The 7129-nt window shown below is 42.7% G+C and overlaps 1 long non-coding RNA gene across 1 annotated transcript; it reads left to right on the top strand.

Annotated features, from left to right (window-relative positions):
* Positions 1-330: 330 nt before the first annotated feature.
* LOC122189071 lies at positions 331-6753 on the top strand. Its single transcript, XR_006181705.1, has 3 exons — positions 331-538; positions 1790-1882; positions 6456-6753. It is a non-coding gene; the product is annotated as an uncharacterized LOC122189071 (long non-coding RNA).
* Positions 6754-7129: the final 376 nt, after the last annotated feature.

The raw sequence follows: 7129 nt of genomic DNA on the forward strand, positions 1-7129 counted from the left end.
CCAGGTACTCCCTGATGTTTTGATCCTTCCTAAGCCTTCTCCTTCCGTGTGCTAATATATGGGAGAAGGGATGTAAGGTCTGGAAACATCGCAATGCACGGAAGGACAGAGTTGCCAGCAGCTACTTTTTGTGTAACACTGGGCTCAGTCACTCACCCGTGTCCTCCCCCCCATACAAAAATAACTTGGTCACTAATGGCTTGTTGTGATTTCTTCCTTAGGGTGAGATTTTAGAAAACACTTGAGGATAGCTTTAATGAAAACACAAACAGACCAAATCTGAGCAATCTGTATTTTTTTCTCTTTCAAATAGAGTTTGCGTCTATATTATGAACTGAAAACTTTGATTCTACACTTGCTTGTTTTTGCGAAGAGAAAAGCTGAATATGGATTGTTTTTCTGAGAGGTGCCTCCAACACAACTCCCATCTGTGCATCTGTGTGTGAAGTCCTCAAACCCTGGAGTGTTCTGGTTTGCAGTGGGACAAGGGGCAGATCTGGCCTGAGCTGAACACTGGTCATCAAGGACATAGTTTCAGGTATGAGGACTGGAATCAGAGCCTGCTGCATTTTTAATGTTCTTTATAATGTTCTGTAAGATGTTTTGTAAGAAAGAAGACAGACTCTGTAGAAGGGTATGTTGTGATAGGACAAGGGGAAATGGGTTCAAACTGGAACGGGAGGTTTAGACTGGATATAAGGGAGGCATTTTTTACAGTAAGGGTGGTGAGGCACTGGCACAGATTGCCCAGAGAAGCGGTGGATGATCCATCTCTGGAGACGTTGGCTCTGGGGAGACCTTATCACTATAACAACCTGAAAGGAGATTGTCGTGAAGTAGTAGTCAACCTCTTCTCCTGCGTAACTAGAGACAGGACGAGAGGGAATGGCCTCAAGTTGCACCAGGGGAGGCTCAGTTTGGATATTAGGAATAATTTCTTCTTAGAAGGAGGAGTCAGACACTGGAATAGGCTGCTCAGGGAGGTGATTGAGTCACTGTTCCTGGTGTTCTAGAAATGTTCATATGTTGTACTTGGGGACGTAGTTTAGTAGGAGATATTGGTGACAGGTGAGTGATTGGACTAGATGATCTTTGAGGCTTTTTCCAACCTCGGTGATTCTATTCTAGTCTTTAACTCTATTCAGAGTCAGGCTGGATGAAGCTCTGAGCACTCTGATCTGGCTGTAGGTGTCTCTGTTCATTGCAGGGGAGTTGGACTAGATGACCTTTAAGGGTCCCATCCAAGTCAAACTATTCTGTGATTCTGTGATTCTAAAAGAGTGCAAGGGTTTTTATGTGATGCTTGTGATCTTTCTGGCTGCACACCCACACCACCAGGGGTTCCACCCTGCTAGGCTCATGCACTCCTTGCACAGGATCTTGCCCAGGTGAGCTCATCTGTCCAGATCAGAGCCTTCTTCCTTTGAAGCAGTGTCCCAGTGCCATGGCAGGAAACTCTATAAATCTGGAGTGTGAAAATGGGGAAGGTGGCAGCTCAGCCCCTCCAAATAAGACATCAGCCAAATTTCTTTTAACTGTTGTTGTCATATGCAATGACCCAACAGAGAACAAAATTGAGTCCTGCAGTCAATCCTGTCTGTGTCACTGTGTACAAAGCAAGCGGAAACATTTAACTGCCTTTTTTGTACATGCCTTATCTGAAAGCTGGTATATCAACATGCACTAATTGGTCTGTGCTGTTGCAGTAAATATGGTTGTAATTGCAGAGGCTGAAATGTGAACATATATTCTGTCCCCCCCCCCCTTTTTTTTTCACCTTTGCTTCTAGATTGGATTTGTGCTATGCTTTGAAAGATTTCCTTGGTTATCCCTCAACTTTTCTATATGCAGTCTTTCTGATAGCAAAAATGTTTCTCAGTAGGTAAGTATTTCATTGATGGAATAAATGTGATGCCTTACAGAATGACTGTGTTTGTGTGGGTACACGTGCATATATGAATGTATACATTCTGCAATTTATATAAAAATGGAACCCCTGCCTGCAGCTGGGTGTAATATGGGAAGCTTGTAATGCATGCTGGCGGTGTGTGCAGTCAGTGGAGCAAGCAGGGGGCAAAGAGCTGGCACTGCAATGTAGTGAAAGAGTACGGAATAATATATGGACATGCAGCTAACAAGAAGGGAAGGGAAGTGGCTGGAGGGTAAAGAGATATAATGGGTCCCAAATGTGGCAAGCGCATATGCTGCCATACAGCAAATGCAAAGTGCCACCACTAGTGACAAGTGTATTGCACCTAAGGAAAACAGCTGTGCCAAGCGCCCAAATCCATGTTCAGCCTCCTGACCCTATGTCTCCCTTGTCTGATGTGGATTAAATTGGTCAGGCTGAGAGCCTCTCTACATCTGTGTTCCACGGAAATAATGGCTCGGTAAATCTCTGAAATACTTCGTGAATGGGCAATCTATTTTGCATTTGCAATCTTGGATTTGTGAGATTGTTGTATTTTGTCTCATCTTATTTTTTCTATCTCACCAATGCTTTGATTATCAGTGGAGATCATTGCGTGGTTTGGTGCAGCTTGGTGTTACTTACAAATCCTCCCACATAACCCTGTTATTTGTTAATAATTTTTCTATTTTGAAGAAAAATCCTATGACACCTGAGATGGATCCCCTGTTCTAAGGCATAAAAATAATAGAGTCCCCTATGAAGAGCAGCCCTCTAATAGGTCCTATCTGCTCTGTATATATTTGAATATATAAAATATTAATAAATGATTCCAAATGTTTAATCATATCCATTTGACTCCATGAGACTCAGCATCTGTAGGCTTCTCGTGTTAACTGCCTGTGATAGCTCCATACTGCTGATTTGTTGTTGATCTTGAGTTTGTAAAGCAAAATAAAACGGAGGATTGCAGCTTGATTTGAATTAATCAGGTCTGATTAGACAGGAACAGATCAGGCTGTTCTGGAAATCCCTCACTCTAATACATTTTCATGTGCTAGTCAAAAAAAAAAACAAACAAAAAACAAACAAAAAAGAGTCTTCATGTCTTAAGTTAGAGTCCTATCTATTTAATAACATTTTTTCAGAGTGATAAATCTTACTAGAATTGGGGGGTGGGGTGGAGGGGGCGGGAGGGAGACATTATTATGATGCTCATCTTGCATGAAAGTAGTAGCATTTTGTTTTACAAAAATATGGATATTTTAGAATGGAGTCACCTGGTGGCAGATCTCATAAATGTACATAAAGAGATCCTTCCTAATATCACTGCTTAGGGTGTTGTTTTTTTTTCTCACAACACAGTCAGTGTAGATGCTTGGATAGATGGAGTCACAGCAGTGTATTTAGTTTAACACATCTATGTATGGCATAGAATAGTTATGCCAGGTAAATAATTCTTCAGTTAATAACCAGATCTATGCAAAGCAAAGGAGAAAGGATCATCCCATCAGAAGGAAAAAGCTTTATGGTGTCTACATGTCACCATGTGCATTCTGGGATTTGAGAGGATTGTGATGCCATTGACAAATCCAGTTGTAATTTTCAGCCAGAGCCATTGAGTATTCTGCTGATGGCTCCTTTTTGGTGGAAAGTCTTCCATGGAAACATTGCCTTCCTGAAGAGGTTTGTCTGGGGCAGCTTCCATCCTGCAAAGTGCTGTCAGGAAGCAAAGGAGGCAGGAAACTGGCAGGACTCAGCAAGGACCTGCCAGTCAAACTGAAGAAGAAGGGCATGTGCAGGCAAAGGAAACAATGATGCATCACCTGGGAGGAATACAGGGATGCTGTCTGGATGTGCACAGGTGGGATCAGGAAAGCAAAGGCCCGGATGGAACTGTGCTTGGTGAGGGACATGAAAATTAACAGGAAGAGATTTTACAGGTACCCCCTGATAAATGAGAAGGGGAAACTGGCTACAACATGGAGAAGGCTGAAGTACTAAAAAAGTTATTTGCTTCAGTCTTCTCTGGCAGTGAGGTTTCTTCTGTCTCTCACAAGCTTGAACCTTGCATCCCCAAACACTTAGATGGGGGTCTTGGGAGCAAAATCCCTCTATTGTAAGAGAAAATCAAGTCTGAGACTGCCTTATGAGATTAAATGTGTGTAAGTCCATGGGACCCAATGACCTGCATCCCAGAATCTTGAAGGAACTGACTGACGTGCTTGTTAAGCCACTCTCTGTTATATTTGAAAAGTCATGACTGGAAAAAGGGAAACATCATGCCCATTCATAAGAAAGACCTGGGGAACTACAGGCCAGTGAGCTTTGCCTCTCTACCTGAGGAGATCAGTGAGCGGATTCTCCTAGAAGATATGTTAAGGCACAAGAGAGATGAGCAGGTGATCTGAGACGGTCAGCATTGTTTCACCAAGGGCAGATCTTGCCTGACCAATCTGGTGAACTTCTATGATGGAATGATGGCATCAGTGGAAGGGAAGGGAAGGGCAACTCATGTCATTTGCATAGACTTCTGCAAGGTCTTTGACATGATCCCCCAACACTTCTTTATCTTTAAATTGAAGAAAAATGGGTAGATTATTCAGTGGATAAGGAATTGCCTGGTGAGTCGCAAGCAGGGGGTTGTGGTCAATGGCTTTCCATCCAGGTGGAGGCCAGTGACAAGTGGTGTCCCTCAAGGGGTCCATCTTGGGACTGCTATTCTTGAACATCTTTATCAGTGAAATAGATGAAGGGATTGAGTGCATCCTCATCAAGTTAACAGATGAGCTGTCAAGCTGAGTGTTGCAGTTGATACGGTAGAAAGAGTGAATGCCATCCAAAGGAACTGGACAAGTTTGAGAAATGGGCCTATGAGAACCTAATGAGGTTCAACAGAATTAAGTGCATGCTATTGCACTTGGGTCAGGGCAATCTCAGATATGTGTACAGACTGGGAGACATGAGCCAGCAGTGTGTGCTTGCAGCTGGAAATCAACAGTGTCCTGGGCTGCATCACAGGGGGGATGGACAGCCAGGAGAGAGAGAGGATTGTCCCCCTCTACTCTGCCTGCGTGAGGTCTCATCTGGAGTACTGCATGCAGAAGAGAGCTGCAGCCCCTCTCTCATGAAGACATTATGAGAAGAGAAGGTTCAGGAAAGATCTGGTAGTCCAGTTCCAGTACTTAAAGGGAGTTTATAAGAAGAAGGGGAGATCAGCTTTTACATGGGTAGATAGTGATAGTACAAAGGGGAATGGTTTTAAACTAAAAAGAGGGAGATTTAGATTAGATGTTGGGGAAATTTTTGACTGAGGGTGATGAGGTGCTGACACAGGCTGCCCAGAGAAGTTGTATATGCCCCATCTCTGGAGGTGTCCAAGGACAGGTTTTATGGGGCTCTTGGGAACCTGATCCACTGCCTTATTTAGTGGTTGGCAACACTGCCTAAGGTAGGGGGTTACAATTAAACTTTTTGTTCTCTTCCAATCCAAGCCATTCTATGATTCTATCAAGCAGCAGGGCCCAGTTGAATGCAGCCCTGTGCTGCACAGCACTGCCAGGTTCTGAGCCATCAGCGTGCAGCTGGAGGAATTCCAGTCACACCCCACTCCTCCTTTCTCACCTGTTCTTTCCTCAGTCAGGTTGCAGCAAGGAAAACGGGCCAGGGGTAGAAACAATCCTACCTGTAGAGCTCTTGGCTTGGCATTTTTCAGGCAGCTTTTATCCTTCCTTTAAACTCCTGACTGTGGTGTGCCAGTGCAACAGCCAAATGTTAAAGACATTACAGAGCAAACAGTCTGCAGGCTGCACCAGCTTGCAAATACAGAGGGAAATGAGCAGTAAAGTTGGGAGAAAGGAGAAGAGGTGATTATCCAGTGGTGGTTATTTGGAAAAGCAATAGTGAGAGGTGCTGTAAGTGACATAGATGCATGGTGAGACACAAGCCACCAAAGGCACAGCCATTACAATCAATTTAAAGTACAAAAATAGGAGGCTGAAGTGACAATAATGTATTTTAACCAAAATCACAGATTTTGTTCTGCAAGGCATGGTTAAAGAGACCAGGCCAAATTACATTATCTGAACAGAGAAAAAGTTTTCCTCTTTTATGTAAAAAAATTGCCCTTTTTTGCAAAGATAAAAATGGAGCAGAATGTTTTTTAAATAATTCTGAAATCCCATTAATACTTTTTTTTTTTTTTTTTTTTTTTTCCTATTTTAGTGTTCTTTTTCCTTCAATTGGACACATTATAAGCGGAATTTAATACATTACTGATGTTTTTAAACTGTTTTTAATAGAGCCTAGGGCCGACGCATGGAATCTGCATCTGTCCCATTGAAAGAAAAATACAGTTGTATAGACAATAAATAGCGTGTCCAACCAAACACTGATCTATGCGTTAGTTTTATTTATTGAGCTAACCAGCTTATGCATGGGCACTGGGAGGATGTTTTTAGGCACTTTTCCAAAGCTGAAGTCCATATGATGGGATTGATACTGTTTTGTTGTGTTTTGTTGTTTTGTTTTTTTTTTTTTGCTGCAGGAACGTGAACATGGAAGAAGAGCCTGGCATGGAAAACCACTGAGTTCTGACACATTCCATTTGCTCCTAACTCTTTGATTTCTACTCACAGAATCTGACATATGTTGGGCATTGACCTTGCTCTTTCAAATAAGCTTATTTTAGAAGACCTTTGCAAAATGCTGTCTGTTTGGCCTCGATGTAAGCTGTGAGAGAAATGTAGTACAAACACAGAAGTTGTATGTTTTGAATGCCAGAGATGTTACACCAAAGAGCAGTTGGTGTGATCTATACTGCTGAATGCTTTCTGTGCTGATAGCAAGGCTGTGTCCTTAAAGAAAATAAAATTGTACTTCCTGCATTGGACAATCTTCCCTTGCTTTCTATGAGTCTTGTTTTGTTTGGTTTTGTTTGGTTTTTGAGCAGGACCTTCAGGATCAGGCTTCTTTTTCCAGCTTCAAATACTCTGACTGGGCTCTGACACTCAGTGGAGTGCAAGCAAATATCTCAGTTAGTAAGTAAGGTTTTGGACTCAGAAACCCTGGGAGAATCAAGGACTTGTCAGACCTCGGGGTGCAGAATTTGTCCTCATAGATGGCTCTGAATACTGCAGGGACTGAGAAGTGGGAGGGACTTATCCAAACTTTGGCCTCTTCCTTATGGAACTGTGCACCAAGAGCGTTTCAAGAAGAGCT

Source organism: Lagopus leucura, unplaced genomic scaffold (genome assembly GCF_019238085.1).
Source record: "Lagopus leucura isolate 7727_CA_CO unplaced genomic scaffold, USGS_WTPT01 Super-Scaffold_73, whole genome shotgun sequence".
Classification (NCBI taxonomy): Eukaryota; Metazoa; Chordata; class Aves; order Galliformes; family Phasianidae; genus Lagopus; species Lagopus leucura.